The sequence below is a fragment of the Pteropus vampyrus genome, unplaced genomic scaffold (assembly GCF_000151845.1).
Source record: "Pteropus vampyrus isolate Shadow unplaced genomic scaffold, Pvam_2.0 Scaffold3, whole genome shotgun sequence".
Taxonomy (NCBI): Eukaryota; Metazoa; Chordata; class Mammalia; order Chiroptera; family Pteropodidae; genus Pteropus; species Pteropus vampyrus.
Genome location: NW_011888784.1, coordinates 21400501 through 21415797, shown reverse-complemented (window position 1 = coordinate 21415797; position 15297 = coordinate 21400501).

Below are 15297 nucleotides of genomic sequence, written 5' to 3'. Positions count from 1 at the left end.
TTTTTTTTTTTAAGAAACAGAACAAATCATCAGATTGTATAGAATCACAGAAGAACCTGAATAGCCAAAGCAATCCTGAAAACAAAAAAAGAACAAGACCAGAAGTATCACATTTCCTGACTTCAAATTATACTACGAAATGAAAATAATCAAAATAGCATGGTATTGGCAGTAAAACAGACACAAAGAACAACATGAGAGCCCAGAAAGAAATCCACATGTATATGGGAAACAAATTTTCAACAAAGGAAGCCAAAACATACAATGGAGAAAGAAAGCCTCTGTGATAAATGGTGCTGGGAAAATTGGAAAGCCACATGAAAAAGAAGGAAACTGCTGCCACCACACACCAAAATTAACTAAAAATGGGTCAAAGACCTGAATATAAGACCTGAAACACTGAATTGCATAGAAGAAAACATAAGCACTAAACTAATGGACCTTGGATTTAGAAAGGATTGTCTGAATTTGACCTCAAAGGCAAGGGAAGTAAAAGCAAACATAAATGAATGGGACTATATCAAACTAAAAAGTTTCTGTACAACAAAAGAAACCATCAACAAAACAAAGAGGCAACCAATTGAATGAGAGAAGATGTTTGCAAACAACACATCTGATAAGCAGCCTAATATCCAAAATATACAAAGGACTCATACAACTCAACAACAAAAATACAAATAATCCAATTTAAAAATGGGCAGATGACTTCAACAAGCACTTCTCCCAAGAAGACACACAAATGGCCAATAGACATATAAAAAGATGCTCAACTTCACTCTATTAGGGAAATGCAAATCAAAACCACAATGAGATATCACCTTAGGCCTGTGAGAATGGCTATCATCCACAAGATAAGTAATAACAAGTGTTGGAGAGGTTGTGGGGAAAAAAGAACCCTAATACACTGCTGGTGCGAATGTAAATTGATAGAGCCACGACGGAAAACAGTGTGGAGGTTACTCAAAATATTAAGATACCCTTTCTGGGTATCTACCCAAGAAATATGAAAACATTTATCTGTAAAGATATATGCATCCCAATGTTCACTGCAGCATATTCACAGTGGCCAAGACATGGGAACTACTGAAGTGCCCTTCGATAGATGATTGGATAAAGAAGATGTGGTACATATATACAATGGGATATTACTCAGCCATAAGACAAGATGAAATACTGCCAGTTGGGACCACGTGAATGGATCTTGAGATTATCATGCTAAGCAAAATAAGTCCTATAGAAAAAGTTGAAAACCATATGATTTCACTCATACGTGGGATATAAAACTAAAACCAACAAATGAACAAGACAAACAAACTAAAATCCATAGACACAGACAGCAGTTTAGTGGTTACCAGAGAGATAGGGGAGGATGGGAGGAGGTAAATAAGGGTAAAGGGGGTCAAATATTTGATGACAAAAGGAGATTTGAATTTGGGTGGTGAACATACAATGCAATTTACAGATGATGTATTATTGAATTGTACACCTAAAACCTATAAAATTTTATTAACCAATGTCACCCCAATAAATTTAATTGAAAAACTTTTTAATTAAAAAAAAGAACCAGGGAGGACTCTTCTCCCAGAGTCAAAACTAAGGAGGAAGGAAAAACAAACACCCAATGAAAAAACTAAGGAAGCTTTGGTTTCTGTGCTCATAATGGAAATTTACATACAAGGAAATGAGTTTAATGTTTAATGTTGAAAAAGAAGACCTGAGTATTTCTATGCTTTCTTGCACCTCTAACATCAACCTGAGAGGAAATGCTTGCTAGCCTGCTCTTCTCAGAAGCACACAGAGCAGAGCCAAGCAGCTGCATCCAAACCTAGCTACAAAAAGTGAGCTCCAATCCTACTCATAGATGCAGATATGTGAACTAAATAAATGCCTATTATATACTGCTAATTTTGTTGTAGTCATTTTTTATACAGCATTATTGTGGGTATAATTAACACATAGAGTTGCTTACATCAACAATAATAAGTTAGAAAATGAAATGGCATAAATGAGTTTATTTATGTCAGTATACATTCATACAACCCTAAAAAATACCTATAACTAAATTTAGCAAACAACATATTTATAAACTTTACTGCAAATTTAAAACAAAGCATACACACACACACACACACAGACACATACACATATAGACATATATATATAGAGAGAGAGAGAGAGAAATGATTCTGCTGAATGGAAAGAATCAACACTTAAAAATGTCAAGTGTCTCAAATTTAATGCAATTTCAATTAAAATCATATCAAACATTTTTTCTCAATTTGATGATATTCGAGTTTGTTTGGGAAGAATGTGTCCATGTGAACAAGTGCACACACACACATACTAAGATACTTATTGCGGCATTTTATGAGTAAAAACTTGGAAATTATCTCATGTTTTATACTAGTAAAATAGATTTTTATTATAAACCATAATATTAAATAGCATGCAATTATTAAAACAAATGAATTAGAACTGAAATAAAATGTTATGTGAAAAATAAATTATAGGAAATCAGTATCTTGTTATCCTTCTTACAGTAAAATCTATCTACATATGCTTATATGACTATGTACTCATATACATATATAGTTAAATATACAATATATATGCATATATAATATATACATATATAATGTGATATATATAATGTAATATATAGTCATATGTATATTCTAAGCATATTGAATTGACAGGTGTTTTTATGAATATATGCACACATGCATACACACACCCTCTTATATGAAGGTGAAGGACCTTTGTTTTATTCACTGATAGGCATTAAATGTTTTAAAAAATTACGAGCAAATAGTAAGTGATTAATATAAGTGAGTCAACTAGAGAAGGGGAACAAGACTTTTTGGAAATTCTCAAAGACATCTTTAACTTTTTCTTGGTATACTTCAGATTTGTTTGCCTTTTTGCGATAACGATATGTCTGTGTTATTTGCATAATGAAACAGCAAAATTTCAAAAGAATTAACTTTTAAATCACACATAATGGAATTACCATACAAGAACAAAAGGAAAATAAACAATAATAACAAAAGAAGAGATGTTTCAAACATATATTTATTAAAAAGTTTAAACATTTCTCAGGAGCATGCAGAATTTTGTTACATAAATGAAAATACATTTTTTCTTGTTTAATGGACTCTATTTTGTAAAGTATTATTCTGGCTAAATCAATCCACAAATTCCATATGATACTAATTCTGTATTTCACTGGGAATAATAAATATAGGAGAATAGCACATAAATATTAAGAACTAATGAACCCAAGTAGTCCCAATTAGAAGAGATTGCATAATATATTGGTGAATAATAAAAGCTAAATGCTGAAATTATGTTTAATAAAACACTTTCATGAAATAAGACATGTAAATGTATCTAAAGGTATGTATATATGTATATCAAAATGTATCTATCTGTATAATATTAGGTAAGCATGGAGAAAAGTATGAAGGGATAGATACTAGGTTTAAAATATCACTTAATTTCAACTGAAAAATTTGAGAAGAAAAAGGAGTCAATCAGAGAAGAAAAGAGGAAGTTTACACTACAAAAAAGTAACATTATTTTGAAAGGCTAATATAAATTCATTTAAAAGAATTTTTTAAAGGAAAAGAAAAATAATTTGAAAATTAAGACAAATACATTAAAATATGCATGTTCATGTGTATTGATTTAAAATCCAAGCTAAAATTTATGTTTGTGAATAAAAGATGTGCAGTATAAATAAGATTCATTGTGTTGTGTTTTATACTACATAATAGTGAGCAATGGAATATCATTAAGTGTAAAAGAGTTCCAAGATACAGAACGTTGTATATATTGTAATTCATTTACATAAGGAAAATGTGTGTGCATAATACACACAATATATACTATCAAAATACATACCAAATGTTTATCACCTCTAGGCACAGAATGAGAATGAGTTAGTTGTAAAGAGAAATTGTCTTAATTTTCTCGATACACATGGCTAATGCTTAAATTCTTTACAGTGTAGTGTTCACATATTACTTTTGTAAGTTTTAAAGGAAAAATCTTGTTTTATGAAAAAATATAGCTTTGCTATTAAGTTTGAGGGCTGAGAAACAATAACTTTTTCTCATTGATACAATGCTATAAGAAAGAATGCACATTTTTTCTGTGAGGCTCAATTAAACTTTTGTATTTTGAATGGCAAAAAGAAACCATGTGGACAAGTTTATTTCTTTTTTTAATTTTTTTCTCTTAGAAAACAAAAGCAAAATTAAATAAAAATGTGCATGTATAAAGCCCTACTCGGCAATGATCTCAATAAATAGTGCAAAATTCTTAGTCTGATATATAGGGCTTTCTAGATCTGGACTCAAGTTAACTTGTATTCCACATACATTGCAGTTCATTTTAACCAGACTATTTCTTATTTCCTGCAACATATTGCACACATCCACCCATTTAGTTTTACTTATTATCATTCTAATTTTGGAATTTTCTCTCTACCTGCTGAAATTCTAATCAGCTATTGGAACCCAACTTGTATCACTTTCATAATTATTCTTTGACCCTCTAAGCCTTTGGTAATTGCTCCCTCCATTGTATATTCACACATTCTGTCACTTATTACAAATTAATTGTGCATATTTCTATCTTTGCTGCTAAGCCCTATCTTCTTTAGGGCAGAGGTTATATCTTACTTATTACTGAATCTCTATCCTCTCCTAGAAAAAGACCTTTAAGAAGCAGATGTTGGATTAACCTGAAAGTAATTGTGAGGTGTTCTCACTTCACCGTGTCCCATAGCCTGATCTTAAAAGAAGATTGGTGATGATAGGTGGTGATTTTCTGGAATTTCTTAATGCCATATGTCACAGATAAAATGAGAACTATGATCGGCTTTTATGCAGTAAATCAAAAGGTGTCTTAAAATAATCTCTGAATATGTATAATTTGAAATATAATATAATAAATGATTAATTGGGAATATACCCTGTAAAAATGTTTTCAGTAGTACTTTTACTAAACTAAAAGTTCTTTTCTATCCATACTGCTATGTATCATTTCTCATCTTTATTTTCTGGCTCTGATTTTCATGTTTACATAACTCTTTTTTATTTGTGCTATAGAATAAAAATCCTCACACTTTTTAATTAGATAGAGAAGGAAGAAAGAAAAGACAGTTGCTTGGAGAATAGAGACTACACATTAGAGTGGATAGAATTGTTGGTTTAAGGAAAGAGAAGATCTAGAACAGTGGAGTCAACTCAATGGGAGGAAAAGGATGGTTCAAAACTTGGTGTGAGACCTGATGAGAGTTTCTGGCATAACATGCAAAGTACATGTCCTGTGGAAAACTGAAGATGAAATGTCCTTTCCTAAATTGATTCATTAAAAACAAGAGCTGATTGAAATTCATTATGTTCCAGGCTTCAGTGACATAGCAAAAAGCCATCCAAAAATCTCCCGTGTCTCACCTCATTAGATATAGTCATATCTATTTTCTCTTACCAGCTATCCATAAATGAGATTGAAAAACTCAAGAAATGATAAAAGAACATAATGGTCTCATCGTGTGAAGATGGAAATGGTAAAAGAATATGAATAGCTTAGTACAACTTTATCATTTCTATTGAAAAAACAGCTCAAAACACGTGAGAGGGCAATGTTGAGTTAGTAACATCATTTTCATATGAAGTGACCACCCATATATGTCATATATCCTCTGGAGGATGAAAATCTCCATTAACAAATATGCCAAAAATTACATAAAGTAAGCCAGAATACACACACACACACACACACACACACACACACACACACACACACACACACACAGAGAGGCAGAGATAAAGACAGAGAATCTTTCTAGAATGAGCCTGAGTCGTTTTGATTCACAACTCTACTACTAATTATCAAGTATTAAACTATATTTGTAAATCTTGAACCTTTCTCAAAATTGCATTTAACATGTACATGTAAATTAAGGGTAATAGCATATGTATGAAATGATGGCATGAATGAATAAATTTATACACATAAGGCAGTTGGCTAAGTTATTAGCCTGTGCGAATGCTCAATAAATATAAACTATAAAAATATAGAATGTATTTAATCAAGTAATCAGACTTGAAAATATATACTTTAATATGTTTAAAATAAAACAAATCATGTAATTATAGATTTAGGAAATAGTGAAATTTAAGGATAATTTAACACAGGTCTTCTTGCCCAATTTGCAAACAAAGGACATAAGAGACACAAAAAATTTTATATAAGGCAATTATGATTAAACCTGAAGTTCTTCAGATTCTCGAAATAAGATGAAAATAACTTACTTTGTTTTATTTTCTTAGTTGATAAAAGTTTATATCTTATGAAGACTAAGTTTCCTAAGTAAAAAGCACATATAGTGACTTCTTAGTGACAAGAAAAATCAGATCCCTTTATGTAGAAGCTGATTTCAAGGTAATCGGTACAAAGAATATAAGCATTGCATGGCACACCTCTGGCCTCGTTTTACACACCAGATATTTTTTGTGAAATATGTCATGCAATCTTTGAACTACACAAATAAACCATTTTTATTTGCATTTGAATATCTACTTTATCATTAAAGGAAATGGTTTCAAATTTGAATGTAAGTCAGTTAAGATTTCCATTAAAGTAGATGCCTGAAAATTCTGTATGGAAAGCGTGGTAGGTGAATACAAATCATTCTGAAGTACCTGAAGTCGTCTTCTTTCTGTAGTGTGAAATTTACATTTAAAAAAACAACAACAACAACAATGAAAACACCCATACCTTGGAAAGACTATTTCAGACTCATTATTTCTGGTGGTGAGGTGATGAAATACACACGCGTTTATATGATACTCTTTCACCTTTCTTCTTACTAGCTCTTATTTATCACATGGATAGCTTCATTTACAGGAATTTTCTTGTTTTTTCCTCAAAACTAAAAGTACATTTAAAAATATGTTTATTAAATTTATTGAGGCGACATTGGTTAATAAAATTATATAGGATTCAAGTGTACAATTCAATAATGTCATATGTATATTGCATTGTGTATTCACCACCACCCAAAGTTAAATTTTCTTTCGTTACTATATATATGACCCCTTTACCCTTATGTATCTCTCCCCTTACCCACTTCCTTCTGATAACCACTAAACTGTTATCTATGTCCATAAGTCTCTGTTTGTCTCGTTCATTTGTTGCTTTCAGTTTTATATCCCACATATAAGTGAAATCATAATGGTTCTTAACTTCTTCTGTCTGGTTAATTTCACTTAGTATTATAATCTCAAGATCCATCCATGTGGTTGCAGATGGCAATATTTCATCTTTTCTTATGGCTGAGTAATAGTCCATAGCTGATTATATATGTACCACATATTCTTTATCCAATCATCTATCGAAGGGCACTTCGGTTGTTTCCATGTCTTGGCAACTGTAAATAATGCTGCTGTGAACATTGGGGTGCATATATCTTTACAGATAAATGTTTTCAGTTTTGGGGGGTAAATACCCAGGAGTAGGATTGCTGAGTCATGTGGCAATTCTATTCTTAGTATTTTGAGGAACCTCCATACTGTTTTCCACAGTGGCTGTACCAATTTACATGCCCACTAGCAGTGTATGAAGGTTCCTTTTCCCCCACAACCTCTCCAACACTTGTTATTACTTGTCCTGTGGATGATAGTCATTCTCATAGGCCTAAGGTGGTATCTCATTGTGGTTTTGATTTGCATTTCCCTAAAAGAGTGAAGTTGAGCATCTTTTTATCTGTCTACTGGCCTTTTGTCTTCCTAGGAGAAGTGCTTGTTGAAGTCATCTGCCCATTTTTAAATTGGATTGTTTGTATTTTTGTTGTTGAGTAGTATGAGTCCTTTGTATATTTTCGATATTAAGCTCGTTATCGGAAGTGTTGTTTGCAAACATCTTCTCCCATTTGGTTGGCTGCCTCTTTGTCTTGTTAATGGTTTCTTTTGTTATGCAGAAGCATTTTGGTTTGATTTAGTTTAGTTTAGTCCCATTCATTTATGTTTGCTTTTACTTTCCTTGAGGTCAAATTCAGACAATCCTTTCTAAATCCAAGGTCCACGAGTTTAGTACCTGTGTTTTCTTCTATGCAATTCAGTGTTTCAGGTCTTATATTCAGGTCTTTAATTCATTAATCTACATATAACACCCACAATTTTGTGGGCACTTAAGAGAACTGTAGTTTTATATGATGTATTTGATATTGTTCCTAAATATGGTTGAAAAGGAGAGAACCTCTGGGGAAAATTCTCAAGGACAAATAGAATCAAATAGACAACAGATAATTCCATAAAGTACAGAGAAATATTACTATTTTCTTCTATATAGGGTAGCTGAGATCAGAACAGGAATATAATAACTAGGTGCATTTTACTCTAAACTTTTATTAACTTTTTTCTTGTGCTGAAACTCTTCTAAACATATAATTGCCTTCTTTCTGCATAGCAATATTATGGATTGTCATTCTAGAGGGCAAAATATCTTTCTATAACTATGCTAGAAGGGATTTGGCAAGACTCATGAAAAGCGAGGTTGACTTCACTTGAGAATATTTAATCAATTTAAAAACTGGAACATTTGTTCCATATTTCCCCAGAGTTCAATATCTTTTCTATCAAGGGTAAATTTTTAAATATACGGCAGACACTCTCATTACAGAGCACTCACCACCAGTATGCCCTTCATAATGCATTTATAGGAAACCGTATTCTGTATTCTGTGATAAGCAATGTCTAAACATTATTTCACTGATAGAAAGCCAAGCAATAATGGCATTTTCTGGGTTTATGAACTATTTGTATACAATTCTGTAATGATATAAATGGTTCTGTATAGATTATGTGGAACACACACACATACATACTTGCTAAAATAGAATTAATTCGCTAATTTATTCTAGGAAAATCTTCTAAAATTTTAATTGCTAGGCCACTGCAAATAAATTTGTAGCTGTTATTAAGTGACAAACATCTTTCTGACTTCTTGATCTCACCAGCTTGACCTTCTTTGACTAATATTTAATAAATGCACAAAGAAAACTGCATGACATTTATAAGTTGAACTTGAATAGTACTGGATCCCAAATTCTTCTCTCTTCCTCAGGAAACACTAATGTGCCTGCTAAAGCATATATCTGATATATTTTTTTAAGTTTTAAGGCAACATTGGTTAATAACATTGTATAGGCTTCAAGTGTTCAATTCTATATCATCTATACACTGCATTGTGTCTTCACCACCCAAAGCCAAGTCTTCTATCGTCACCATATATTTTACCCTCTTTACTCTCTTCTACTTCCCCCACCCCTTTTCCTCTGGTAACCATCATACTGTTTGTGTCTATGAATTTTTGATTGTTTGTTTGTCTTATTTGTTTGTTTGTTGTTTTCTGTTTTATATCCCACATATGAGTGAAATCATATGGTTCTTGACTTTTTCCATCTGACTTATTTCACTTAGCATGATATTCTCAAGATTTATCCATATTGTCACAAATGTCAGTATTTCATCTTTTCTTATGACTGAGTAGTGTTTCATTGCATATAAATACCACATCTTCTTTATCCATTCATTTATCAATGGACATTTTGTTTCCATGTCTCAGCCACCCTGAATAATGCTGCAGTGAACATCAGCGTACATATATCTTTACAGATAAATGTTTTTAAATTTTTGGGGTAGATACCCAGAAGAGAGATTTCTGAGGCATTTGGTAGCTCTGTTCTTAATTTTTTGAGGAACCTCCATACTATTTTCCACAGTGTCTGTACCAATTTGCATTCCCACCAGCAGTGTATGAGGGTTCCTTTACCCCACAACCTCTCCAACACTTGTTCTTTCTTGTGTTGTTAATAGCCATTCTAACAGGTGGTATCTCATTGTGGTTTTAATTTGCACTTTTTTTTTTATATATCTTTTGTATATATCTGTTATATATTTGTATGTTTTCTTGAGAGAAGTGTCTGTCAAGTTCTCTCCTCCCCAGGAAACACTGATATATCTGCTGAAGCCTATATCAGATATGAATTTTTATAGTATTATTTGAGCCATGAAAGATACCTTTTAATAAAAGTATATTTCTGGTGAGCCATTTCTTATATAAGTAACCATGTGGTAGACAGAGTTCTAGAGACCATGGAACAAAATAGGAGATCATTACATTATTCTATTGAAAAGAAACTCTAAATGTTCAAACATCTTAATGAGACATCCAATTTTGAATCTTTTTAAATTTGATGTATAGTCTAGTTTTGTGTATTCTAGCTATATTGACCTAGTTTAGTAAAGAGCAAGAGTTAAATATATGATTGAATGTGTATGTGAAATATAAATATGCATATGTATGTTTGTGTGCCTATATTTGTGTGTGTATGTATATTCCTTGACATTTGTTTCTTAGTAACACTCTCAATCTTAAATTTTCCTAATATGTTTTAACTAACATAGTTATGTTAACTTTTTAAAACAATATACCATTAGTGATTTGTAAATTTCATGAAGACAAGTGATTTATATTTTATACAATCTGTAAATATTTAAAGGATAAGGAGAAATACACAACATAACCTGGTAACATTGATTGACGATCCTGCTCTCACAGAGAAGGCAATAGGTGGAAAGTTAGAGAGGAAGAGATGGTATCAAAAATGCATCTATGTATTCATTACAAGGTACATTTTCTTCTCTTAGTATTTGTAATCTTTATTCCCTTCCCCTCTGCTGCCATTTTCACCATAATCAACAAAGCTTTACAATAAAGGAAGGAATGGAAGATAAAACAGTGTTCATTCTACCTTATTCTCTGAAAACCTACTAGCAATTTCACGAGTAAATTTCCATAGTGAGTTAGTGCTTCTCAAAATGCTGTAAAATTTCACTTTATATCTGAGCTAAACAAATTTGTAATTGTACAAGACAATTATTTATCACCAAAGTGAACCCAATGACTCTAACTTTTTAAATTTCATGTTTATGTTTCCTTTTATATGTGAAGTTTGATGTTGGGGAAAAAGAACCTTTAAATTAAACAATTCAGCAAAATTTTATTTTGAATTGTTATTGAAGAAGGGTAAGAGATCTATAATAGTTAAAGGAGTTCATTTTTGTAATGTATATGTACATATACATATACATATTAGTTGTAGATTCATTCTTTTAAACTTAAATATAAATGATTTATAATTGTATGCAAATTTGTATGAACATGTTTAGTTAATACATATTTCTAATATGTATTTCAGTATGTTCTTAATATAGAATTGCTTAATTTCTATACCCTTTTATTCTATAATTCTAAGGTAAACTTCAGTTTGGCCTTCCACAGTATCATCATTGTAATTAATTGCTTTAGAGTACATGATGATTTTCTGTTTGTCAACTGAAACATGATATCCTCCTGGTTGTAACTACACTGCCAACAGTCCTGAATTGTTTAGGTTAGGGATATAGTCCCTTCTAAAGTCGAGGGACACTAGTGACTTCTACCCAACTTTCCATCCAACTTCTCCAAGAAATTTTGAATCTGGTAAAGAAAGCTTTACTATACTATAAGATTGTGCCTTTTGTTGTTTTACTATTGCTGTCCCTTCTTATTGGGAATCCCTTTCCTTACATACCACCCCAAAACTCTACTATTTAAAACCCAGCATTTGTATAATTTCCTGAGTAATATTTCCATAATTCCATCCAATATTTAGGTTATCATAATAACGTGCACACATATGTCACTGCATATTTACATGATAATTTAAAAAAGTAATAATTATCTTCCTTTGTTTTATCTGTCTTTCTACGCCCTTGACAGCAGAAACTCTATTTCACCTATCATTTGTGTGTTTTACATTTAGCATAGCTACAGGCACAAAGCTAATGCTCAGTTACTATTTATATGTGTATGAATGAAAATATCTCATATGATTCTAATTTTCCATCTTCCCACAGCAAACCAGTCCCCTTTATGATTGTCTTGCTCTTCCTTTGAATTTGTTAATTACATTCATTCAATTCTTTAGCTGGTCAAAGGCTTTGCATATCTCCAATATATTGATTTACCTACAATAAACTATGGAAATTCATTATGATAATAAACTCTAATGCAATGTTATCTGACAATTTAATTTTCTTACCAATGTTAATTAAATACAAATTACTGCTTTTAACATATTTTTTGAATTCTTAATGGAAACTGAGATAATCATTTTAATAAAAAAAATCTATGCTAAGGAAAAAATATGTGCCCCAGTGGAAGATAATCATTTTGTGCTGCTGAGAACACTCTACTGGAATCATAAGAAATATTTTTAAACCCAGGCAGCTATTTAACAGTGCATTAACCCTAAAGATGTTAAATACCCTCTTCTTTTATCCAAAGTAAAGAAATTGAATTTAATGCTCCCTGGTGGTTCTTCCATTTCTAATATTATATGTGAGCAAAGCTGTACTCTTGGTATTCCTCTGGAATTTATGAAAGTCCACTTCAGTGATTCTATACTAACTTTTTCAGTATTGAATTTATTTCATTGTCTAGTAAAGCTAAGGTTTTTCTTTTGTTTTTAAGCTGATACTTCCTAGTTGTAAAAAATATATATATGATCTTATGTTAATCTTCAAATCTATTTTGACTGGATATTTCTTATTCTAAGAAGTGTAAACATTTCTGTGGCATTTAGTTTCTTAAAACTTAAGAAAGCTACAATGATGGATTAAGTTCAATGTAGTTTTATAGAATCATCACTTTTACTTTAGGTTTGTGATTAAGTAAACAATAGCCAACCAATCCCATTGAATACAATTCTTAAATTTAGGCCCACACGAATTGCTATTTTAGAGCGTATGACTATGAAAGTGGAGGAAAAACAGTTTGGATACAACTACCACATACATGTTCACTCGATGATAGGCAAAATGCATGAATTTGTTTACAGAATATATAATATTCAGTGACACTAGAGTAAGATGTGGGGTATTTCAAGATGATGATGATGTTAAAACACAATTTCACAATTTCTTTTGGCCATCTTTACATTTAATAATGTAAGGAACTGTGATTTACTGAACTTTTATAAACAAAAAGTTTGGAATTTTTATAGGACATGACACTCCTTTATTAGCACATGGATAATTTGTTAATTGTGTAGTTACTTGTACTTTGTTTTTCATCCTTGCCAAAATGTTAAGTCCTATAAGAGCAAGAATCATGTCTGTCTTAGTATTACTGTCAAGCCCAGTATCTGACACATATAAGGTGCCTAATAGTTTAGTAAATATTAATTCAATTCATGATATATAGTCCACTGATTGAAATTGTTCCTCAGTGTTTAACAATCTGTTTTTCTCATTAATCTCTGAGTTCAGAGGCTATATGATGGTTTGAGGATGAATAATCTCAATTCTCTTCATTGCAGGAAAGATATTCTTTCTAGTGATTTTCAAATGATAATACTGTTAAGTATATTAGAATCACAGGTACTTTCAACAGAGTCACATATGATGTATTTTGTTTAAGATTTGATGTTCCTGGTGTTCTTTTGTGTTTGTTTATTTATGTGGTTTTATTTCACTCATGAGTCGCTGAAGTGTTAAAATAATCTTTATCACTTTATTTCACCTAAAAAATGTGGTTTTGTTGTAGCTGCTATGGTTGTTGATGTTTCTGTTGTGTTTTTTTTTTTAAAGCTACATCTCAATACAAATCATTTTTATGCAGATTTAGTTAATATGACAATATTTTATTTGCATGCAGTAAGCAAAGAAGTCAGATTGATTCTTTTTTTGAAAAATAATTATCCATAACTTTACTTATCATGAAAAAATGTTGGTTATTATTATAATTGTATATTATCACTCCAAAGAGTATATATTCATTGAATGAGAAGGAATTTGAGGAGTAAATAATATGAGTTCAAGACAAGAAGTACTTAGCAGAGAAAATTCTCTACTATGTAATCCATATTTGGTAGTATCTCTTAGGCAAAGTATGAATAAAATATACAGATGTATGTTCTCTAAGCAACATAAATATTTTTGTAACTATACATGGACATATGTTTAACATTTTGTAATTTCATACTTAGGCATAAAAATTATATCCAGTTCTATGTTGACAAAGTCCTTGAGATGAACTTAATACTACATCTAACTGATATAAGTACAATTATTTCAGTTAGGCATTATCCTATACTTTTTATAAAATGAGTGAGGAATGCCCATTAAACAAGGTAAAATTTTTAGTGCCATATTTCAAAGATGTGTTATTTTTCTGAATTTCCGCTTTAGCCTATGATTTCACTTATCATATTAACCTTATGATACCCCAGTGAAGGGAAAAGGACACATCACAAGATTTCTCTTTCAAGTTAGAAACTTCCTTGCACTCTAAATCACAAAATTTATCTCCCATTTATTTGAACTTCAGGAGCATATTTGCAAATCCTAATAATATATCACCTCACCTGATAGTACCCAGTTTTTCTTTATTCATATTGTTATTACACAGAACAATCTTCTGTATTTAAATTTGCTGAATAGTACCATCACTGATATTTTACAATGATTTGATTTAAAATCTGCTGTACAATGATTTGAAAAAAACATATATATGTTTATATACAAATACTCTCATATTCCTCTTGAGAATTGAAAAGTGAGTACTTAGAGATCTCTGTTTATGAACTAGATGGGAGAATATGTGCGGTGTCTGTGATAATATTCAGTGTGGTCTTGTGATATTTCCATCTTTTCATTTACCATTTTAGCAACCCTCAACCTGTCTTCAAGATCTGTCCTGCAATCTTTCTTTGCTCATTCTGCACTCTTACCTTGGGTGAACTTGTTTAGTCCTGTAATTTAAAAATCATCACTCCATCAATAATTTTATATTTACTCCTGATCTCTGCTCTGAACTATAGCCTTGGAGAGCAAACAACTAACTTGACTTCTCCGCCATGATATTTCTTATGCATCATCAACCTGTTTCCTTCTGGTCTTCTCTATCTCAGTAAGTTACAATCATATATCCTATTGCTGAAGTCAGAAATATTTCCTGCATCTCCCACATCCCATCCATCAGCAAATTTACTAGTTTAACTTTAAAGTATATCACATCTGACTATTTCCTCTTTCTTCTTGGCAACTTTCCTAATCCAGGTCACTATAATCTCTCATTTGAAGTATTTACCTTCAAAGGAGACTGAATCTGACTACTTTTCAGTCCTACCCTAGACACTAGAATAACCTCCTAGCTGTATACTGGCTTCCATTCTTGCTT